Genomic DNA, 25,140 nt, shown 5'->3' on the forward strand with positions numbered 1-25,140 from the left:
ACCATTACCAACTGCAGGTGGGAAGTCTCCTAAAGAGCCTTAGATTCATGAAAAAAAAAAGAAAGAAAGAAAAGAAAGAAAAAAAAGGAAAAAATGTTCTTTTCAATTAAATACATGAACAACAGTGTATGTAAATTCAACACTGAGAAAATTAGATGGATTGTTTAAAAAGCAAAAGTCCAATTCAGCAAGTTTACAGGTGATGGTATCTCATTAAAAAGAATAACACACTCTATGCACACAAACCAGTAAATCTGGAAGAAATGGATAAATTCCTGGACACTTTCACTCACCCAAGACTAAACCGGGAAGAAGTTGAATCCCTGAAAAGACCAATAACAAGGGCTGAAGTTGAGGCAGCAATTAATAGCCTACCTAAATCCCAGGTCCAGATGGGTTTACAGCCAAATTCTACCAGACTTACAAAGAGGAGCTGGTACCATTCCTTCTGAAATTATTCCAAACAATACAAAAAGAGGGAATCCTCTCCAACTCATTTTATGAGACCAACATCATCTTAATACCAAAACCGGGCAGAGACACAACTAAAAAAGAAAACTTCAGGCCAATATCTATGATGAACATCGACGCAAAAATCTTCAATAAAATACTAGCAAACAGAATGCAACAGCAAATCAAAAAGCTTATTTATCATGATGAAGTAGGCTTCATCCCAGGGATGCAAGGCTGGTTAAACATACACAAGTCGATAAATGTAATCCATCACATAAACAGAACCAAAGACAAAAACCGCATGATTATCTCAATAGATGCAGAAAAGGCCTTCGACAAAATTCAACAGCGCTTTATGCTAAAAACCCTCAATAAACTAGGTATCCATGGTACATATCACAAAATAATAAAAGCTATTTATGATAAACCCACAGCCAATATCATACTGAACGGGCAAAAACTGAAAGCATTCCCTTTGAAATCTGGCACAAGACAAGCATGCCCCTCTCACCACTCCTATTCAATATAGTATTGGAAGTTCTACCCAGGGCAATGAAGCAAGAGAAAGAAATAAAGTGTATTCAAACAGGAAGAGAGGAAGTCAAACTGTCTCTATTCGCAGATGACATGATTGTATATATAGAAGACCCCATCATCTCAGCCCAAAATCTCCTGGAACTGATAAGAAACTTCAGCAAAGTCTCAGGATACAAAATCAATGTGCAGAATTCACAAGCATTTCTATAAACTGATAACAGACAGAGAGCCAAATCAAAAGTAAATTCCCATTCACAGTTCCTACAAAGAGAATAAAATACCTAGGAATACAACTAACGACGTATGTAAAGGACCTCTTCAAGAAGAACTACAAACCACTACTCAATGAAATAAGAGAGGACACAAACAGATGGGAAAACATCCCATGCTCATGGTTGGGAAGAATCAACATCATGAAAACGGCCATACTTCCCAAAATAATCTATAGATTCAACACTATCCCCATCAAGTTACCAATGACTTTCTTCACAGAACTGGAGAAAAACCACTTCAAGCTTCATATGGAACCAAAAGAGAACCAGCATAGCCAAAACAATCCTAAGCAAAAAGAACAAAGCCAGAGGCATCACACTGCCTGACTTCAAACTATTCTGCAAGGCCACAGTAATCAAAACAGCTGGTACCAAAACAGAGACATAGACCAATGGAACAGAACAGAGGCCTCAGAAGCAATACCACACATCTACAATCATCTGATCTTTGACAAACCTGACAAAAACAAGCAATGGGGAAAGGATTCCCTGTTTAATAAATAGTGTTGGGAAAACTGGCTAGCCAAGTGCAGAAAGCAGAAACTGAACACCTTCCTGACGCCTTACACTAAAATTAACTCCAGATGGATTAAAGATCTAAACTTAAGACCTAACACCATAAAAACCCTAGAAGAAAACCTAGGCAACACCATTCAGGAAATAGGCATAGGTAAGGACTTCATGGCTAAAACATCAAAAGCAATAGCAACAAAAGCCAAAATAGACAAATGGGATCTAATTAAACTCCAGAGCTTCTGTACAGCAAAGGAAACAATCATTAGAGTGAACCGGCAACCAACAGAATGGGAAAAAATGTTTGCAATCTACCCATCTGACAAAGGTCTAATAACCAGAATCTACAAAGAACTAAAACAGATTTACAAGAAAAAAAAAGCCCATTCAAAAGTGGGCAAAGGATATGAACGGACACTTTACAAAAGAAGACATTTATGAGGCCAACAAACATATGAAAAAACGCTCATCATCCCTGGTCATTAGAGAAATGCAAATCAAAACAACATTGAGATACCATCTCACACCAGTTAGAATGGCGATCATTAAAAAATCAGGAGACAACAGATCCTGGAGAGGATGTGAAGAAATAGGAATATTTTACACTGTTGGTGGGAGTGTAAATTAGTTCAACCACTGTGGAAGACAGTGTGGCGATTCCTCAAGGACCCAGAAATAGAAATTCCATTTGAGCCAGTAATCCCATTACTGGGTATATACCCAAAGGATTATAAATCGTTATAAAGACACAAGCACACATATGCTCATTGTGGCACTGTTTATAATAGCAAAGACCTGGAACCAACCCAAATGTCCATCATCAATAGACTGGATAAAGAAAATGTGGCACATACACACCATGGAATACTATGCAGCCATAAAAAACAATGAGTTCGTGTCATTCATAGGGACATGGATAAATCTGAAAACCATCATTCTCAGCAAACTGACACAAGAACAGAAAACCAAACACCATATGTTATCACTCATAGGCGGGTGTTGAACAATTGGAACATGTGGACACAGGGAGGGGAGCATCACACACTACAGTCAGTAGTGGGAAGCTAGGGGAGGGACAGCAGGGGTGGGGAGGGTGGGGAGGGATAATGAGGGGAGAAATACCAGATATAGGTGATGGGGGGATGAAGGCAGCAAACCACCTTGCCATGTATGTACCTATGCAATAATTCTGCATGATCTGTACATGTACCCCAGAACCTAAATTACAATTAAAAAAAAAAAAAAAGAACACACCAGAGGGAGAAATAGTACAGAGTGGAAGTTGTCTTTGGAGTGAGTGTGATCAAAAAGAAGACAAGATCTTCAAGTGGTAAGCAGTATCAGCAAGGCTTTCTGTCTCCTCTTGGGCTTATTTTGGATATTAGTGTAGAGGGGTCAACGATGGAAGGACAGAGATTTGTGCTTTCCTATGGGAGAGGATATTGAGTGGGGAACAAAGAGAGGTTCTGTGTCCCATTTACTTTGGGATAAGAAGGAAGAAAATAGTTTTTAACAAAGCAGAATGGTGTTCTGAGATGGATGAACTGTGTCCCCTTCTAGGGCCTGGATTCTAGGAGGAGGAAGCTTGTTGGCCTTGGGAAATGCACAGAATGATCAGTGTGGCCTGGATGGAGGTGGGGTAGGGGGCTGAAGTGATTCTTCAGACTCAGCCACCCAAGTATCTGGGATTACAGACATCCATCACCATGCACAGCTAATTTTTTTGTATTTGAGAGCTGGAATCCGGGAGTAGGAGCTTCAAGAAACAAAGTCTCTTGTTTCTGGCCTATTTTCCAGATTGATTGCTTGGCTAGAGGTTATGGATTTTTCTTTCCTTTCTGTGAATTTGGAAATGCTCGTTTCTTAATATTGAGAGCATTTTTATATCACAGCTGGTTATACCTATCAAATGACCTGCCCAACAGCAAATATGAAAGAATTAAATCGCATATCCTTGCCCTCAAAGAACTCATTTTCTAGGATTATACAGAAAGATAATAAAGAAAATATCCATGATCAGCAGATTTGAAAGATTTTATGTTTTTTACATAAAATTGCATTATTTTTCCTAGTTTGAAAATCTAAAGGTATACTCTGAGTGTTTTTAAAATCATTTATGAATATGATCATCTTTTTTGACTGGCCAAGAGAAAAATAAATAACGCTACTCTTTTATAGTTGAGAAAATAATTTTATATCCTTCTAAGGAAGACTGTAAATTATTTAAAGTTGCTCAGATGAACTCCTTAATCCACAGCCTGACATTCACATTCAAGGCCTCTGCCTCCTCTTTCCAGTCTCTCTTTTTGGCCCTTCCTCCCTTCTGCCATTTGTCATGCTTTCAGTGCCAACCCTGTTAAGGAATGAGATGAGCTCCCTATGAATTTACGCCTCCAAACATTTGTTTTTTACAATCATCCCTCCCACTAGAACACCGTTTCTCTCCTTTCTGACGAAAACCCATCTTACTTCAAACACATGATTCACAGGCCATTTTCTATGATGTCTTCCACTTTCTTCCAAGGAAATAATCTCCCCACGTCAGTACTTCTAAAGGACTTTGCACCTCTGTAAAAGTATTGATTACATTCTGACCTACATTGCAAGTACCTGTATTCACTGTAGAATACAAACTCCATGTGGGGAACTGGTTCTAGGACCTTCCCTCTGATAATCACCAAAATTTGAGGATGCTCAAGTCCCTTATATAAAATAGTACAGTATTTGCATATAACCTATGCACATTCCCCTGTATATGTTAAATCATCTCTACATTACTTACAATGTCTAATACAATATAAATGCTGTGTAAATAGTTTTTATAGCTGGGCACAGTGGCTCACGTCTGTAATTCGATCACCTTGGGAGGCTGAGGTGGAAGGATCACTTGGGCCCAGGAGTCCAAGACCAGCCTGGCCAACACGGTAAGACTCTGTCTCTACAAAAAATTTAAAAACTAGCCAGTCATGGTGGCATGCACTGTGATCCTAGCTACAGGAGACATTGTGGAAGGAAAATCACTTGAGCCTTGGAGGTAAAAGCTGCAGTAAACTGTGTTTGTACCACTGCACTCCACCCTGAGTAACATAGTGAGACCCTGTCTCAAAAAATAAAATAGTTGTTATACTGTATTGTTCAGGAAATAATGACTCCAAAAAAGTTCTGTACATGTGCACATGTTCAGTATACAGACACAACCATCTGTTTTTTTTTTTTTTTTTTTTGACATAGAATCTCACCTTGCTCCCCAGACTGGAGTGCAGTGGCACAATCTCAGCTCACTGCAACCTCTGCCTACTGGGCTGAAGTGATTCTCCAGACTCAGCCTCCCAAGTAGCTGAGATTATAGGCATGCACCACAATGCTCAGCTAATTTTTTGCATTTTCTTTAGTAGAGATGGGGTTTCACCATGTTGGCCAGTCTGGTCTCAAACTCTTGGCCTCATGTGATCTGCCTGCTTTGGCCTCCCAAAGTGCTAGGATTACAGGTATGAGCCACCATGCCCAGCCACAACCATCCTTTTCTAAAAAGAAATTTCCATCTGCAGTTTGCTGAATCCATGGATATGGAACCCACAGATGCTGAGGGCTGACTGTACTGTGTTCATAGATGTAACCAAAAACAATGGACTGACCCATAGCAGGCTTCCAATAATAAAAGTTGAAGTAAGTACACTGTTTCTCTCCTACTAGATTGTAAGTTTTTCAAAGGCAAAATACCTACCATGTAGTGCAGTGCTTAATATAAGACACATAGTATAAAACTCAGTAAATTGTTACATAAAATTGAAGAAATACGTTTATTAAAAAAATATGCATTTACTAGCTTTTGCCTCTCATTCAAGGAGAAAACAATTAATGTAGGTTTTCCAAGTGGGCTTATTAACTGAGATTTTACCTCCCATAAATAGCAGCTTTCATTCTAAAGGAATTCATATTACATTCCTCAAAGGGATAATTTTCAACTTTTTTTCTTACTATGTAAAATGAGTCATTTATGGCTATTTCTCCCTGAACTTTAATGCGAGGAGATGGCACTTTCATCCTTATTTAACAGGTAGGAACAACGAAAGTATATTTTTAAAGCTTAAGCAATAGCAATGCATACCAAGCAGGGCACCCAAAGGTCATGGAACTAGAAAGCATTCGTCTTCATCTGAAAGGATAATTGCTTTAATATCTGGGAATGGTCTCTGATAGTCCTCAAGTTAGTTTCTTATGTCACTTGAGTTTTAGTGTAATTATTGCAGGTAGCTCCCAACTTACAAACACCAGACTTAGGAATATACATTACATGCACTTCTTCCTTGTCCCCAGCACACCTGAATTCCCTTGATGATTCTCTTCTGCTCTAACTTGCTACTTCAGTTATTTTCATGTGTGCATTTGCTGTCTGTATATTTTCTTTCATCTTTTTTATTATTGAGTTGTGTTCATATTATTGAGTTGTAAAAGTCCTTTATATGTAATAGTTACAAGTCCTTCAATGAAATATGCTTTGCAAATACTTTCTCTCACTTGCCTTTTCATTTTTGTATCTCTTGAAGAGTATCCCTTACAATTTTGATCAAGTCCAAGTTATCTGCTTTTCTCTTTAGTAATTCCTGTGTTTTGCATCCTATTTTAAGTATTTGCCAAACCCAAGGTCACTAAGATTTTACACTATGCTTTCTTCTAGAAATTTTGTAGTTTTAACTACTACGTTTGCATCTATGTTCCATTTTGAGTTAATTTTTACACATGGTATATGGTATGGATTGAGATTCATTTTCTGAAGTATAGCTATCCAGTTGTTCCAGCATCATTTGTTGAAAAGCTTATTGTCTCCATGTTAAATTGCCTTGGCGCATTTATTTCAAATCAAGTGACTACATGTGTGGGTCTATGTCTGGAATCTCTATTTTGTTCCATTAACCTATATGTCTGTCTTTTCACCGATAAGTTTTGGTAACTGTAGCCTAAAAATCAAGTACTATAGGTCCTGCAACTTTGTTCTTCATTTTCTAAGTTGTTTTAGCTATTCTAGGTCCTTTGTATTTCCATATGAATTTTACAATTAGCTTGCTAATTTCTTTTTAAGAAAAGCCTGCTGGATTGCAATTGAGATTGTGTTGAATCTATAGATCAGTTAGGGAGAACTGACATTTAAACAATATTGAGTCTTTTGACTCATGAATATAGTATTAACTCTCTGTTTATTTAGTTCTTTGGTTTCCCTCAGCAATATTTTATAGTTTACATTGTACAGATGTGGCTTTGAGGTTCCTATGGTAAAGGGCAGCAAAGAGTAACATTCTTTGCTAATTTATCCCTAAGTATTTCATATTATGATGCTATTATAAATGTTAATTATAAAATTTCAATTTCTGATTGTTCATCACTATATCACTTGTACAGATACCAGTAACCTTGTATCTGTAATTTTGCTAAACTCACTTATTGTTCTATTAGACTTTTTGTAGAATTTTCGACATAGATGATTATATAATATGCAAATGAAATCTGTTTTACTTCTTCCTTTTCCAATCTGCTTTTTTTTTTCCTTGCTACTCCACTTGTTAGGACCTCCAATAAAATACTGAAAAGAAATTAGTAAAGTGGAAATCCATGCCTTGTTGCTGATCTTAGGGAGAATGCATTCTTAAATAGTCCAAAGAGTTGAAAAACTGAACCTTATAAAAATTTGAAAAGTGTAGTCTTCAACAGTGGGGAGTGTAGAGAAATACTTGTGTGTTTCTGCAGATTTGCAGCTTTTCAACTATACGTAAGAGTAGAATTGCTGGGTCATATGGAATTTCTATAGTTAACTTTTTCAGGAATTACCAAACTATTTTCCACAGTGGCTGTACCATATTACATTTTGACCAGCAATGTACAAGGGTTCCAATTTCTTCATATCCTCACAAACACTTTTTATTTTACATTTTCCTTCACTTTCATGCTTTTGTTTGCTCTTCAGTAATTATAAGATTTTCTAAAAATATTGTGTGCATAGAATTGGTTAGAATAACTGACCATGCCTGTATATAGATTTCAGCCCTTCTTATGCAGCTGATACAGTGTTAACTCAAAATGTTAACTCTAAAAAATAGATCACCCACAGAATAAATGATTTTAAGTTGGAACTACCCTTTGGAGAGCAGCCTGCTTGCATTTTATAAAGCAAAAGTAAAACTGAGGAAATGTTGGCTCTATTTTTTTGTTATGTACATGCTGTCATTTATCTTTCTTTTACCTTTTGTTTTCTCTGTAAAAGAGTAAAGAAAATATCACATGATTTGCTGATAATAAAACCAATCTTTCTCAACTTTGAACTTACAGTTAGAAATAATAAACATAGAATGAGATTTTATCCTCCCTTTCAGCCTTCCTGAAGAAAGAAAAGGAAATGTCATTAAAAATGTAAATTGATTAGTCTTTTGAAATTGGATGGGAGATGTTCCGCCCAAACTCTTCCTCTCAATCTAAACACTTTAGTAATATTGTTCAAGGTTCAGATAAGGTGGCTATTAAGTAAATTAGCTTTGAACATACAAGTGGCATTCAAAAACCTGTCTAACCATGAAAGATTTAAGTTGAATTGTACCTGCAATGAAAAATGAGAAAAGCATTGGAAAAGCTCATTACTTAGAATTCAGATAGCAATTCATATTTTCTATGCATTTGTAATCAGATGCAAGCCATTGCTCAAAAAGGCCCTGTGCATTTTTTACTGGGCACCATACTCCATAAAACTCACAGTTGGCAAAATTTCATATTTCTATCAATCTTCCTTCCCTATCACTCATTCAATGTTTACTGATCACCAAAAATGAGTTAGGCATTGTGCTAAGCAATAGGGATAGGGAAATGAATGATGTTTGTACAAGTTTGGTCACTTCAGTATCACCCTCCCCACAAGGTTTGAGATTGCTGGTTACAGTTTTGTTGTGCTGTACCTTGTTTTTGTCTCCTTGCCCACATCCACTAAACTGATAATTCCTTATTCGCCAGCCCACACGCATGTACTCTTGGGTTCTTGATCCAGCTTCATCCCTGGACATTGTGCTTTAGGTCTACTTTACTCTCTCCACATTCTGCATCTCCTAAACCAATCCCAATCCACCCTGCCTTTCCCCGGCTGTGGAATTCAGTCAGCTGCAATGCCTAATGCACTCCAACAGGAGTTGGGATTAAGGATGACAGAAAAATTAAGGATGACTGCCATTATGTTTAAATTTCAAGTAAACAATGAATTTTTTTTATATCTCATCCAATATTTGGAATGGGATATACTTATGCTAAGCAATTATTTACCATTATCTGAAATTCAGATTTAAACAGAGTCCTGTATTTTCATTTACCAAATCTGGCTTCCCTGGTGGGGACAAATAAAATGCATTCCTCAAAGACCTGCCTGCTGTGAATTAATGTGCGTGCTACTAGGTGAATCACAACAGAACTTCTTTGGGGCTGGTATTCAGTTGGATTGCCCCAGATGAAGACCTTGAGATAAGGATCTGAGTGCAAGTGGTTTTTTGGGAGGTGACATAAGAGAGGAAGGGAAGGAGACCAACACAGTATGCATTAACCAACAGGTTATTGCTGTGGGTGAGAACCAACTTCAGAGATGTCTCCCCCAGGGAACAAGAATGTTCGGGTATCTTTATTCAATTCATATTTGGCATTAATGGGGGATCATTTCTGAAGATTTTAATGCTCTTGTATTTCTAGTCAAGCATGTCTCAGCAACCAGACAACAGCCTCTGGCAGAGTCATAGATGCTTACAACATAGACCAGCAGAGATAGTGAGTGCCTAGGGAATACAAACAGGCACTTCCATGGCTGCATCTGCTATTGTAATATCACTGGAGCATTAGCTTCATGTAAGCAGAGTTAATTTGGGAGGCAAATATAAGTTCAAAAACCATGGCAAGTAAGAATTGAGGTAGCATTCTCCAAGATGGCTGAATAGACACAACTCCAGCACTCAACACCCAGTGAGAGAGATGCAGAAATCCAGAGATCTTCTAGCTCCAACCGAGGTACCAGGGGCATTACAACGGGTCTGGTCCTATGGTAAGCAAAGCCCAGGCAAGGCAGAGCAAAGCAGAGAGGGATGCTGCTTCACCCAGAAAGTACATCTGACCGGCAATTTGGAGGCTCCCTCTCTGGCACTCCAGTCTAGATACAGTGCTTCTCCCAAAGCCTCAGCAATACATAGAACAGGGGATCTTTGACAGTCAAGTGCCAGGATACAAGCGTGGAGCTGAATAATAATCCAGGACAGTGTCCCAGATTGGTGCACAGGCCTAAACTGAAACGTAGGCCCAAAAGCCGGCCGGGAGAGCCTGTGGACCCAGCTATTGCCCCCTCTCCCTGCCTGGAGAGAGAGAGAGCTATAAGTGGGAGGAAGGACAGAGCAGCGCCGCAGGCCCCTACCCCATGACTGGAGAGAGAGGAAGCTGAAAGGGGGAGATGGCCAGATGCCTAATCTCTGATAAAATGGACTTCAAACCAACAAAGATCAAAAGAGACAAAGAAGGACACTACATAACGGTAAAAGGATCAATCCAACAAGAAGAGCTAACTATCCTAAATATATATGCACCCAACACAGGAGCACCCAGATAAAGCAAGTTCTTACATAAAGCAAGTTCTTAACAACCTAAAACAAGATTTAGTCTCCCACACAATAATAGTGGGACACTCCAACACTGTCAATATTAGACACATCAATGAGACGGAATATTAAAAAGAACATCCAGGACTTGAATGCAGAGCTGGACCAAGTGGACTTAATAGACATATACAGAATGCTCCACCTCAAATCCACAGAATATACATTTTTCTCAGCACCACACTGCACTTACTCTAAAATTGACCACATCATTGGAAGCAAATCACTCCTCAGCAAATGCAAAAGAATGGAAATCATAACAAACAGTCTATCAGACCACAGTGCAATCAGACTAGAACTCAGGATTAAGAAACACACTCAAACCTTCCCAAACACTTGGAAACTGAACAACTTGCTTTTGAGTGTCAACTGGATAAACAATTAAATGAAGGCAGGAATAAAGATGTTCTTCGAAACCAATCAATGAAGACACAACTTACCAGAATCTCTGGGACATCTTTAAAGCAGTGTTGAGAGGGAAATTTATAGCAATAAATGTCCACAAGAGAAAAAAGGAAAGATCTAAAATTGACATCCTATCATCAAAATTGAAAGGGCTAGAGGAGGAAGATCAAAAAAACTCAAAAGCTAGCAGAAGACAAGAAATAACTAAGATCAGAGCCAAACTAAAGGAGATAAAGACACACACACAAAAAAAAAACCCTTCAAAAAATCAATAAATCCAGGAGCTGCTTTTTTTTTTTTTTGAAAAAACAAAAAAAAAAAAAAATAATTTTTTGAAAAGATCAACAAAATAGACAGACCACTAGCCAGAATAATAAAAAAGAAAACAGAGAAGAATCAAATAGATGCAATAAAAAAAGAAAAAAGGGACATCATCACTGATCCCACAGAAATACATACTACCATCAGAGATTACTACAAACAGCTCTATGCACATCAACCAGTAAACCAGGAAGAAGTATATAAATTCCTGGACACTTGTACTCTACCAAGTCTAAACTAGGAGGAAGTTGAAACCCTGAATAGACCAATAACAAGGGCTGAAGTAGAGGCAGCAATCAATAGCCTACCAACCAAGAAAAAGTCCAGGTCCAGACAGGTTCACAGCCAAATTCTACCAGATGTACAAAGAGGAGCTGGTTCCATTCCTTCTAAAACTATATCAAACAATACAAAAGGAGGAAATCCTCCGTAACTCATTTTATGAGACCAACATCATTCTGATACCAAAACCAGGCAGAGACTCAACAAGAAAAGAAAACTTCAGGCCAATATCCATGATGAACATTGACACAAAAATCTTCAATAAAATACTGGCAAACTGATTGCAACAGCACATCAAAAAGCTTATCCATCATGATCAAGTAGGCTTCATCCCAGGGATGCAAGACTGGTTCAACATAGGCAAACCATAAATGTAATCCATCACATAAACAGAACCAAAGACAAAAACCACATGATTATCTCAATGGATGCAGACAAGGCCTTCGATAAAATTCAACAGCCCTTCATGGTAACAACTCTCAATAAACTAGGTATTGACAGAACATATCATAAAATGATAAAAGCCATTATGACAAACCTACAGCCAATATCATACTGAATGGGCAAAAGCTGAAAGAATTCCCTTTGAAATCAGGCACTAGACAAAGCTGCCCTCTCTCACCACTCCTATTCAATATAGTATTGGAAGTTCTAGCCAGAGCAATCAGGCAAGAAAAAGAAATAAAGCGTATTCAAATAGGAAAGGAGGAAGTCAAACTGTCTCTATTTGCAGATGACATGACTGTATATCTAGAAGACCCCATCGTCTCTGCCCAAAATCTTCTCAAACTGATAAGCAGCTTCAGCAAAGTCTCAGGATACAAAATCAATGCACAGATATCATAAGCATTCCTATATACCAATAACAGACAAACAGAGAGCCAAATCAAGAGCGAACTCCCATTCACAATTGCTACAAAGAGAATGAAATACCTAGGAATACAACTAACAAAGAATGTAAAGGGCTTCTTCAAGGATAGCTACAAACTACTGCTCAACGAAATAAGAGAGGACACAAAAACAGATGGAAAAACATTCCATGCTCATGGTTAGGAAAAACTAATATCAAAATGGCCATAATGTCCAAAGTAATCTATAGATTCAATGCTATCCCCATCAAGCTACCAATGACCTTCTTCAAAGAACTGGAAGAAACCACTTTAAACTTCATATGGAATCACAAGAAAGCCCACGTAGCCAAGACAATCTTAAGCAAAAAGAACAAAGCCAGAGGCATCACACTGCCGGACTTCAAACTATACTACAAGGCTACAGTAATCAAAACATAGAGACATAGACCAATGGAACAGAACAGAGGCCCCAGAAGCAATACCACACATCTACAACCATCTGATCTTTGACAAACCTGACAAAAACAAGCAATGGGGAAAGGACTCCATGTTTAATAAACAGTGTTGGGAAAACTAGCTAGCAATTGTGCAGAAAGCAGAAACTGGACCCCTTCCTGTCACCTTACACTAAAATTAACTCCAGTTGGATTAAAGATTTCAACATAAAACCTAACACCATAAAAACACTAGAAGAAAATGTAGGCAAAACTATCCAGGACATAGGCATAGGCAAGGACTTCATGGCTAAAACACCAAAAGCAACGGCAACAAAAGCCAAGATAGAAAAATAAGATCTAATTAAAATTCAGAGCTTCTGTACAGCAAAAGAAACCATCATTAGAGCAAACCAGCAACCAATAGAATGGGAAACAATTTTTGCAATACACCCATCTGAAAAAGGGCTAATATCTAGAATATACCAAGAACTAAAACAGATATACAAGAAAAAAACAAACAACCCCATTCACAAGTGGGCGAAGGATATGAACAGACACTTTTCAAAAGAAAACATATATGAGGACAACAAACATATGAAAAAATGCTCATCATCACTGGTCATTAGAGAAATGCAAATCAAAACCACACTGAGATACCATCTCCACCAGTTAGAATGGTGATCATTAAAAAATCTAGAGACAACAGATGCTGGAGAGGATGTGGAGAAATAGGAACACTCCTACACAGTTGGTGGGAGTGTAAGTTAGTTCAACCATTGTGGAAGACAGTGTGGCGATTCCTCAAGGATCTAGAAATAGAAATTCCATTTGACCCAGCAATCCCATTACTGGGTATATACCCAAAGAACTATAAATCATTTTACTATAAAGACACATGCACACGTATGTTCATTGCAGCCCTATGTACAATAGCAAAGACCTGGAACCAACCCAAATACCCATCAGTGATAGACTGGACAAAGAAAATGTGGTACATATATACCATGGAATATTATGCAGCCATAAAAAACGATGAGTTAATGTCCTTTCTAGGGACTTGGATGAATCTGGAAACCATCATTCCCAGCAAACTGACACAAGAACAGAAAACCAAACACCACATGTTCTCACTCATAGGTGGGTGTTGAACAATGAGAACATGTGACTCAGGGAGGGGAGCATCACACACTGGGGCAGTTGGGGGGAGTAGGAGAGGGACAGCAGGGGGTGGGGAGGGTAGGGAGGGATAACATGGGGAGAATTGCTGGATATAGTATACACCTAAAGTAAAATAAAAAATAAACAAAAATAAAAAATAAAAAAAAAGAATTGAGTAAGACCTCCAAGTTAATTAGTCCAATTCCCTTATTTCACATACTAGTACATTATGAAGGGAGTTTCCTGTCCAAAGGCAAAAAAAAATTACCTATTTCCAGTCCAAGATGCTATTTTTATTACTGTTGGGTCACCATTGAAGATGGATGGATGATTTTCAAAGAATTTTCACATTTCATAGACCCCTCCCTGGTCCTCCCATTCTATATCCCAAGGGAGACACAGCTATTTCAGCTTAGCTGGGAGTGGGTATCTGGGCACTATGAACACCCAAAAGGGCTCCTCTCACCCTGGACTGAAAACCCAGCCTCCTGTTTGTATCTGGGAGGCAGAACAGTGTGAGAATTATGAATCAGGCCTCTTGCATGAAGAGGTTGTCCAGCCCCAGCACCATGTCACTGCCCTTTTCTCTGCCTTATCCTTAGGTCGACAAGGTGCCTGGTCTTCCCCAATTCACACTAACATCCCATATAAAGAAGCCCACATTGGGGAGGATGGAACATCTCCAGGCATTGCCAGGGTGGGCTCACCTCTTTACCCCAACACTAATATTCCTCTAGCAAGGTCCTACACAAACCTTAGGGGTGGGTAAAAACGTTGGACTGATTCTTTCTCAGATTTGGGGTAATTATCAAGTGGGATTATGGTGTGAAATCTCTAAATTTCTATAGATTTACAATCTATGGAAGTTAACATAAAATAGATATTTTAGCTCCTGAAACAGGACTGCCACACAGCAAAGGCTCAATAAATGTTTAATGAATGGAAAGACAGGAGGCCTGAATTGCAACTTACTACTTATCCTCAGATCAAAATTCAATGTATTCTACTTATTTTTGTGCAGTTTGTCAGAAACACTTGACTACATGATTTGATGGTGATGTTCATATTCAGTGGCCCATGATATAGGGTGCAGTCAATACTAACAGGAAAAAGATGACAAGTATGGAAAGAAATATCCAATGCAAATTTTGTGACCTGAACAAAATTTTTGCAGGTCTAATGATCTTTGAAAGGTATCCATGAGGCTTTTATTTACTTAGGCATTTATAATTTAAACCGAAACAAGAAAATCTATCAAGATAATATAATTGATTCTAACTTAATCAAAACAGTTTTCTTCCTAAACCAGAGTTTTTCTTCTGTGGTGTGTATTGACTAATAATTTTCTTTATCTGGCTCAAAAATGGCCTCACAGCAAGTCAAAGAAATTCAACTGTGATTTTAATGTTATATTTAACATTATTTTCATTTCTTTTAGAATTAGTTTTATTTTCAATGGACAAATCATAATTGTACAAACCTAAGGGGTATGATGTGATGTTTTGATATGTGCATATAATGTGGTATGATTAAATCAAGTTAATTACCATATTCATCACATCACTTATCTATCATTTTTAATAGTGAGACATTTGAAATTTATTCCCTTAGTTATTTTGAAATATATGCCAGAACCACACTTAAATCATTATAGATTGTAAGTGAACCCATTTATCTAGAGTTCTGAGTTATTTTACAATTAGCAAAGCCCGTGGGGAAAGCAGTGGAAAGGTACTAAGCCACGTAATGAATCCATTGCTCCAAGTACTTAAATATCAAACAACAGAAATGAACTCAAATCTGGAATATTCCATATGTCTTAGAGATACATGTGGTAAAACCTTTATGCCCATTTAATGAGAATGTAACTTCTTGAAATAATATGTTTTCTGAGAAGATGATGAATACAACCTTGAGTCAGTATCACCTTGAATTTCTTTATGGACATAGTGTAATATTCAAGGGAAATCAAAGGTGAGCTCTGAAAAGGATCTCAGACACCATTAAATCCAACTCGTTTTATAAATAAACAAACAAAAAATAAATGCCTGGAGAAGTTAAGTGACATTCTCTAGCCTTAGGGTGAGCAAACTTTTCCTGCAAAGGGCCAGATAGTAAATATTTTAGGCTTTGTGGGCCATATAGTCTCTCACAACCATTCAACTCTGTTGTTGTAGTACATAAGGCACTACAACAATGAGTGAGCATTTCTGCATTCCAACAGAATTTCATTTATGAAAAGTGGTGCTGGCCTGGAATTGGCCTGTGGGTCATGGTTTACCAAACCCTTATGTAGACTACATAGCTGAATAAAGTCAGACTGGCCAGACTTAGCTTTCATTATTTGCTATAGTTTATTTATTCATGCATTCTTTTATTCATCTAAGACATAAGGCAGGATAGGGATTCTGCTACAGTTGATATGCTTGATTCCAAGTTCAGACTGTAGGATTTTATCTACAGGGATAAAACTTAGCAATCTCTATTAATTGTGTCCCAAGGAGACATTTCCAGTTGGAAAACAAGTTTCTAATCATGGAAATTGTCTATAGGACACAAAATTTTGTAGAGTTAATAGCATACTACATCAGCATTTTTAGGTTCGTGTTCCCAAATGCATAGGTGGCCTGATCATCTTATTACCAGATGTGAGCCATAAGGATTTCCAGGATCAGTCTCCATCTGCAACCCCTGGGTCATGAGCCTTTCTTCCAGGGAGTTCTCATAGCATTTGGCTAGCCTTCCCTTACCCCATTCTTCGTAATACAGTATCTATGCCAAATGATATGAGGAAAAACCACTTTTGGAAACAAATAAGGAGAGGAGACCCAAAGGGACTGGCCCAAGTGAAGCAGAAGAACAGGAGTGCTGAGTCATTCACTGAATCTTTTCAGCCTTGGCAATGTACTGGGGATAGGGAAGTGAATAGTGGAGACCAGGGTCCTGTTCTAAGGGAGTCTGAAGTAGAGTGAAGGAGCATTAAATAGATACTAGTAAGTCCTGTGAAAATAAAAAATAAATAAGAGCATAATGGAACAAAGAGTAGGGGCTGTGGAAAGAGAGAAATTAGCTACATAAAATACAGTGCGTAGAGAAGGCCTCTCTAAGAGGTTGTCTTTTGGGACAAGTCCTGCATGATGACAAGAAACCAACCTCATGGGGATCTTGGAAATGTGCTGAGGCAGGCACTTATTTGGTACATTCAGTGTGGTTAGACTAGAGCAGGCAGATAAGCACAAGACTGGTATGAGATGAGGTCACAACAGAAGACATGGGTAGCTGCAACCCCTGGTCAGCATGCTTATGAGTCAATGTCTCCTACAAACAGGGGACACACTCAACAGAGCATGACCGAAAATGACCCATTGGGGTGTGGGTTGAAAATATCAGTACTTTTTGACAAGCCAATTGCAACAGCACATCAAAATGCTTACCCACCATGATCAAGTAGGCTTCATCCCGGGGATGCAAGGCTAGTTCAACATACGCAAGTCTATAAACATAATTCACCACATAAACAGAACCAAAGACAAAAACCACATGATTATCTCAATTGATGCAGAGAAGGCCTTTGACAAAATTCAACAGCCCTTTATGCTAAAAACCCTCAATAAGCTAGGTATTGATGGAACGTTTCTCAAAATAATAAAAGCTATTTATGACAAACCAACAGCCATTATCATACTGAATGGCAAAAACTGGAAGCATTCCCCTTGAAATGTGGCACCAGACAAGGATGCCTGCTCTCACCACTGCTATTCAATATAGTAGTAGAAGTTCTAGCCAGAGCAATCAGGCAAGAAAAAGAAATAAAGGGTATTCAAATAGGAAAGGAGGAAGTCAAATTGTCTCTATTTGCAGACGACATGATTGTATATCTAGAAGACCCCATTGTCTCAGCCCAGAAGCTCCTGAAACTGATAAGCAACTTCAGCAAAGTCTCAGGATACAAAATCAATGTGCAAAAATCACATGCATTCCTATACACCAATAACAGACTTAAAGAGAGCCAAATCAAGAACGAACTTCCATTCACAATTGCCACAAAGAGAATAAAATACCTAGGAATACAACTAACAGGGAACGTAAAGGACCTCTTCAAGGAGAACTACAAGCCACTGCTCAACAAAATCAGAGAGGACACAAACAGATGGAGGGACATTCCATGTTCATGGTTAGGAAGAATCAATATCATGAAAACGGCCATACTGCCCAAAGTAATTTACAGATTCAACGCTAACCCCATCAAACTACCAATGACCTTCTTCACAGAACTGGAAAAAGCCACCTTAAACTTCATATGGAACCAAAAGAGAGCCTGCATAGCCAAGTCAATTCTAAGCAAAAAGAACAAAGCGGGAGGCATCACACTACCAGACTTCAAACTATACTACAAGGCTACAGTAATCAAAACAGCATGGTACTGGTACCAAAACAGAGATATAGACCAATGGAACAGAACAGAGGCCTCGGAGGCAACACAACATGTCTACAACCATCCGATCTTTGACAAACCAGACAAAAACAAGCAATGGGGAAAGGATTCCCTGTTTAATAAATGGTGTTGGGAAAATTGGCTAGCCATGTGCAGAAAGCAGAAACTGGACCCCTTCCTGACACCTTACACTAAAATTAACTCCAGATGGATTAAAGACTTAAACATAAGACCTAACACCATTAAAACCCTAGAAGAAAATCTAGGCAAAACCATTCAGGACATAGGCGTAGGCAAGTACTTCATGACCAAAACAACAAAAGCATTGACAACAATAGCCAGAATAGACAAATGGGACCTAATCAAACTCCAGAGCTTCTGCACAGCAAAAGAAACAGTCATTAGAGTGAATCGGCAACCAACAGAATGGGAAAAAATTTTTGCAGTTTACCCATCTGACAAAGGGCTGATATCCAGAATTTACAAAGAACTAAAACAGATTTACAAGAAAAAAACAAGCCCCTTCAAAAGTGGGCAAAGGATATGAACAGATACTTTACAAAAGAAGACATACATAAGTCCAACAAACATATGAAAAAATGCTCATCATCACTGGTCATCAAAGAAATGCAAATCAAAGCAACATTGAGATACCATCTCACGCCAGCTAAAATGGCGATCATTAAAAAATCTGGAGACAACAGATGCTGGAGAGGATGTGGAGAAATAGGAACACTTCTACACTGTTGGTGGGAGTGTAAATTAGTTCAACCATTGTGCAAGACAGTGTGGCGATTCCTCAAGGACCTAGAAATAGAAATTCCATTTGACTCAGCAATCCCATTACTGGGTATATATCCAAAGGATTATAAATCATTCTACTATAAGGACACGTGCAAACAAATGTTCATTGCAGCACAGTTTACAATAGCAAAGACCTGGAACCAACCCAAATGCCCATCGATGATAGACTGGATAGGGAAAATGTGGCACATATATACCATGGAATATTATGCAGCCATCAAAAACGATGAGTTTGTGTCCTTTGTAGGGACATGGATGAACCTGGAAACCATCATTCTCAGCAAACTGACAGAAGAGCAGAAGATCAAACACCACATGTTCTCACTCATAGGCGGGTGTTGAACAATGAGAACACATGGACACAGGGAGGGGAGCACTACACACTGGGGTCAGTTGGGGGGAAATAGAGGAGGAACAGTGGGGGTGGGGAGTTGGGGAGAGACAGCAAGGGGAGAGGTGCCAGATGTAGGTGATGGGGAGGAAGGCAGCAAATCACACTGCCACGTGTGTACCTATGCAACAATCTTGCATGTTCTTCACATGTACCCCAAAACCTAAAATGCAATAAAATAAATAAGTGGAAAAAAAAAGAAAATATCAGTACTTTTATTTAAATGTATTTTTTGTCTAAAAAATTGAAATAAATAAAGCTTTGCTAATTAGTTCACATAAAGTTTGCCACTGGCACCCTCTCTCAGTGAGGATGTTTGAAGATTCTGAATCAGGTATGGTACTGGAAATTTCCCAAGGTAAAAGAGTTATCAAGGGGTCTATCAGGGCACCCGCAATACTTTTGTTCTATTGCAGCTGATATATGCTTTGTTAAGTGAATTCACAGATTGTATTATTTAGTTTTAACTAAGTGAACAAAATTGGTTTAAAGAGCTCTGTGCAAAGGAATTAAGCATTAGAAACAGTGTTAATAATGCAAGTACAAAAGAAAATCAAGAAAATAGTAGACTTTACATTTCTCCTTCTCCTTCTCCTTCTATAAGCCCTTCAACAGCTACAGGTTTTGGGTAAATACAATAATGATTTAATTTAACACTTTTAAGAGTGTTTGATCACCATATTTGATATCATGATTCAGTATTCAGATATGCACATACTGACATATAAATATATACAGATATAGAGATACCAGTATATAATTGAAATGAGAGCTTCTCAGAACAATACTTATTAATAATGTACTCTGACATTTTTTTCTATTTTATTGAATAATTATTATTAATATTGTAACCAGCAATAGGCTGTTGTGAAATTCAATTTGAAAAATACTAATACAATCAGATCCAAAGATTAATCAGCCAAGAAAAATTGAAATTAAGGAGACTACCTGAAATATGGATTAACATCCATTACTGTTAACCATCAATATCACCACAAAAGTATATTTCCCCACTTAAAAATTGGCTAATGGCAGCATGAAGTCACCACAATTTGAAAAATATTTTAAAAATTAAACATCCAGACCAAGAAAACAAATCACTACAATGTGTTTCAGTAATATTTAAAAACACAAGACAACCTTCAATCCGTTACTATACAAAATTTTACGAAACTTGATGTTTAAAAGCTGATTTTAAGATCTCTTAATATATTAATCTAATTATATATATAGTATTTGTAATGCTCTATCTACACATACAGATAGACATCTATATTGACATTCTTACCATTTGTTTTTTTGTTTTTCTCTTACTGAGGTAATATGTATACAAATAAATTTCAAGACCATCACTGTAGCTCACAGAATTTGTCTATTCTGTATCTTCAGTGGCCATCTGTAGATTTCCAGAACCCTAAAATGGAAGACTCTGCTTCTTCGCCTTCTTTCTCCTACTATTGCCTAAATCCAATGTTCTTGGCCCTAGCCTGGAAACTGTTAAACAAAATTTGTGGAAGGCCTTTGATTTGGGCCTAACTCCTGCATCAGGCCCCAATAGATCAACCCAAAATGGAGTCAGTCATGCTAAGGTTGCATGTCACCATACTGAAACCTATACTGTTTACTTGTAAGATCTGAACTTTTTAAGAAATCAGAAGAGAGAGGATAGCCAAATTCCATTAAGCCAACAATATTCCCTATAAGGAAAGCAACTTAAAAAGGACCAATCTGCATTTTGTCCCTTGTTTCTGCTTTCTTCAGCTTTTCTGCCTATAAAGCCCACCCTCTCTGCTCAGCTAATCGAAGCTCCTTTCTATTTTGTAAACTAGATGCTATCCAATTCATGGATTGTTAATAAAAGCCAATTAGAACTTTAAAACTCAATTTCTTGAAATTCGAGTTTTTGACAAAACTGTACCTACTTGCAGATTCTTGTTCCCAAAGAATTAATGAACATAAGACATCATAAGAGATCAGGCCATATAATAGTTACATGTCAAAGACTTGTATGAGTCAGGTGATTTTGATTCAACTCACTCTACAATTGGATATCCATTTAGAAAAACAAAATGTGTGAAAGTTCTGGTTTATTCTGACCACCACTCAGTTTACCAGTCAAATATTCTGCTCTAGTTAAGAGTACTAACTTTGGAGAAAGACAAACAAACCTGGACTAGTCATATTAGACATATGAACCTTAGCAAATGTCTTAGCCTCCCTATGCCTCAGTTTCCATATTCACAAAATGGTGAAAATACTTACCTCTAATTAATCTTGGTATAAGGGTTGATCAGAAAATCTATGGAATGCACTTTAGCACTAGGCTAAGCATAGAATGAGTACTTCGTAAGCTGTAGCTACCACTATTGCTTTGTCACAGTTGTCTTTGCCGTGGAAATTTAATTCTGTGTAGTACATCTTTATATGTCACATACAGCTCTAGATGAACTTTTTAAAAAAACACCAGGTCACATATTTTCACATTCATGAAGAAGAAAACAAAACCATCCTAATTATATTTGCAGCAATGCTAAATCTCTTGGTCAGACTGGCACTGTTGTCTTGGCCACTTTCTATTTCATAGCTTCTGGGTCAACTCTCAAAATGAATATAACCACCTACCTGTATATTTCAAAGATGATGATGACATAGAAGGTCAAAGCTTGGGATCCTGTATTTTATTTTCCACTCTATGGGATACATTCAGGTCATTAAATCACTTAGTTTTTTCACTTGGTCTCTTTTTCATTCACCTAAAAGATAAATGATATCTGGTTTTGAGTATCTTCTTTGTATAAAATGTGTTACACATTTTTTAAGAATACCATAATTCACTCAGTTTTACTCATTGCAAAAATTTTCCTGGAAACAGCACAAATGGATGTTCTTTTCTACCTCTACCACCCTCAATTTAAATAATGGTCAATTGTATGAAACTACTGCTAACAATGAATTATAGGGCTTTTCCACATTTTTTCTGCACAAGAACATTTACTAGAAAAAAATCCATTTTACTAGAGAGTGAAACATATTTTACTATAAACAGAATAGTCAAGAATGCCAACAAAATCAAAGAGCCATAAGGTCAGTGGAAAGTGCCCATTAAACTTTTTTTCAATTTTGGAATTCATCTTTGTTCTTAGTGGGAAAGCAGATGAGTAGAAGTCTTAATGGATAAACAGAACATCAATTCACCGTAATATTCACCAAGCAACAAAAGAACAACAGGATAGCTTTGCATATAAAGACAAGAGGCATGATCACTTTTCAGTTTGCTCAATAACCCCTCAGTCACTCAGGAAGAAACATACACTTTTCCCAAAGGATATCAAAACCTCCTATTCTCCAATTGTGCATGCAAATCAAAAGCACTGGTCATTTTCTTCTTCCCTTCTACTTAAAATGTTCAGTCTTGGCTTAGTATTGTGAGCTCAAGCATCCCCAAGGTGGCTTCCTCTGACCTCATCCCTCCCACATGTCTAACCACTCCTTTAGTGCTGCCAAAGCAGTGCCCTTAAAGTGCCCTCAGTCAACACCCAGGCTCCTCCCTGCTTGCTCCCTCATCCCTTTACTCTTGTTAACTTTCCGAGCAGTCTTTATTTATTCATTTCAGTTATTCCCGGAGATGTTATTTTCATAGACCCATGCAATGTGTGTGACTTGCCAAGGCCACAGCATTTGTTGGAATCCAGTCTTCCTCTCCTCTGCCTGGCAGCCTATTATCTCCTTCTAATAGCACCTGCAGAAAAGTCACAGCCTAAAGTTGTAACATTACTATGATATCCAAGTCAACCAATGTCAAGGCCCTAAACATAGATGTATTTCAATGCAAAAGAAAGCATAACACAAATCGGAGTAACACGAGAACAACGTACATGCTTCAACATATATCTTTATTAATATAATTTGAGTTAAAGTCATTTCCAGCTGTCAAAAGAGTTCTTTCACAGATTATTCAAACAAGGAGCACTGCAAATTAAGATATGTTATGGCTATGCCAAAATTCCGGATAAAATGCATTGAAAGGATATTGAGAGAAAAAAAAATGGAGAAAAACATTTCTAAGCTGTGTTCATCAAGTATGCAAGACATCAATTCTTTCTACCTCAGAAGAACTGAGCTAGGTTCAGAAATTACTATTATTAAATATTTTTAGTTTACATTGAATTCACTAGCGCTAATCTGTTTTCTTTAGTCATACACAATATTTATGACTTTGGTTGTAGTTTATGATTGCACTATGAAGTAATATGTGTGATCATTCTTTTAATAAGGGAAAACATTTAAATGACTTTCTACTACCAACATCCAGGATAGCCTACGGGATACCACAGACCTCCATAATATCCTTCAGTTCCCACCAAAGTCGCCTAAAAAATCCATGCAATGTAAAAAAAAAAAAAAAGCAGCAAACTTGTGCAAACACAGCTTCAAAACAAGTTCCCTAACCACACACCTCCAATCAAGTTGCTACCCATAAACACCTTAGTCCTGTTCCACAAAGATATAGGCATCAAAATGAGATCAAATGTAGATTTTTTTTTTTTTATTTTTTTTTTTTTTAGCAGAAATGCCTGCTTAAAGAAAAATATGGACGGACAGAGCTGGGCAAGCCTAAGAGAGCTGACAGACTCACTTTGACTTGGATGAAAGAGTCCTACATTTCCTTAATATCTAAGGAAGGTTCAGTAAAGCTGTCAGGGAGTTTCTGAGCCAAAGTCAGCCAACGAAAGAATCTGTCTCCTGGGACAGTGCACGTTAGTATCCCCATCATGCTCAGTCATTTCTGGGAGCAACCTTTGGGATGCATGATCCACAAGGGATTGTAGGAGCCAGAGCCCTGACACAACTGCTCCCCATTACAGGAGGTCTGTAAGGTACATTATCAGAGCCAATACTCCTATACCACTTCTACATAGAAATTCCAGTGTTTATACTTATACAATAAATTTTGAGCCTGACATCCAAAATTTCCCCAATCTCTGACTAATCCATGTAAAGTAAAGTAAACTTTACTTTCCAGGACTTCTTTTTTGTCACTTTACATTAGTCTAACTACCCCTTGGGTGCCCATATGAGCCCCAAAATCCACCAAAATGCTTTCCGTCTTGCTATTTCCTCCCTCTACTAGTTTTCCCACCTCAGATCTTCTTTTCAATATCCTACCTACTTTTTAAGGGCCATTTGAAAAGCCAATTCAACACTGATAAAGTTTGGATCTGTGTTCCCACCCAAATCTCATGTCAAATTATAACCCCCAATATTGGAGGTGGGGCCTGGTGGGAGGTGAATTGGATCGTGGGGGTGTATATCCCCCTTGGTGTTCATGTGATAGTGAGTTCTTGTGAGATCTGGTTATTTAAAAGTGTGTGGCACCTCCCCTGTCCCCCTTGCTCCTGCTCCATCCTTGTAAGACGTACATGCTTCTCCTTTGCCTTCTGCCATAATTGAAAGTTTCCTGAGGCCTCCCCAGAAGCCAAGCAGATGCCTACCTCATGCTTCCTGTACAGCCTATGGAATCATGAGCCAACTAAACCTCTTTTCTTTATAAATTACCCAGTCTCAGGTATTTCTTTATAGCAATGCAAAAACAGACTAATACACTTATAACTTATCCTCAC

At 37.9% G+C, this 25,140-nt stretch overlaps 1 long non-coding RNA gene across 2 annotated transcripts in view; it reads right to left on the reverse strand.

Annotated features, from left to right (window-relative positions):
• The window catches only part of LOC119469528, a 79,706-nt gene that overhangs the window by 13,640 nt on the left and 40,926 nt on the right, over positions 1-25,140 (reverse strand). For both annotated transcript variants that reach the window (XR_005198349.1, XR_005198348.1), the window contains one exon: positions 22,142-22,272. This is a non-coding gene — a long non-coding RNA (uncharacterized LOC119469528). The remainder of the gene's footprint in view (positions 1-22,141; positions 22,273-25,140) is intronic.

This window comes from Cebus imitator, unplaced genomic scaffold (genome assembly GCF_001604975.1).
Source record: "Cebus imitator isolate Cc_AM_T3 unplaced genomic scaffold, Cebus_imitator-1.0 Scaffold692, whole genome shotgun sequence".
NCBI lineage: Eukaryota > Metazoa > Chordata > Mammalia > Primates > Cebidae > Cebus > Cebus imitator.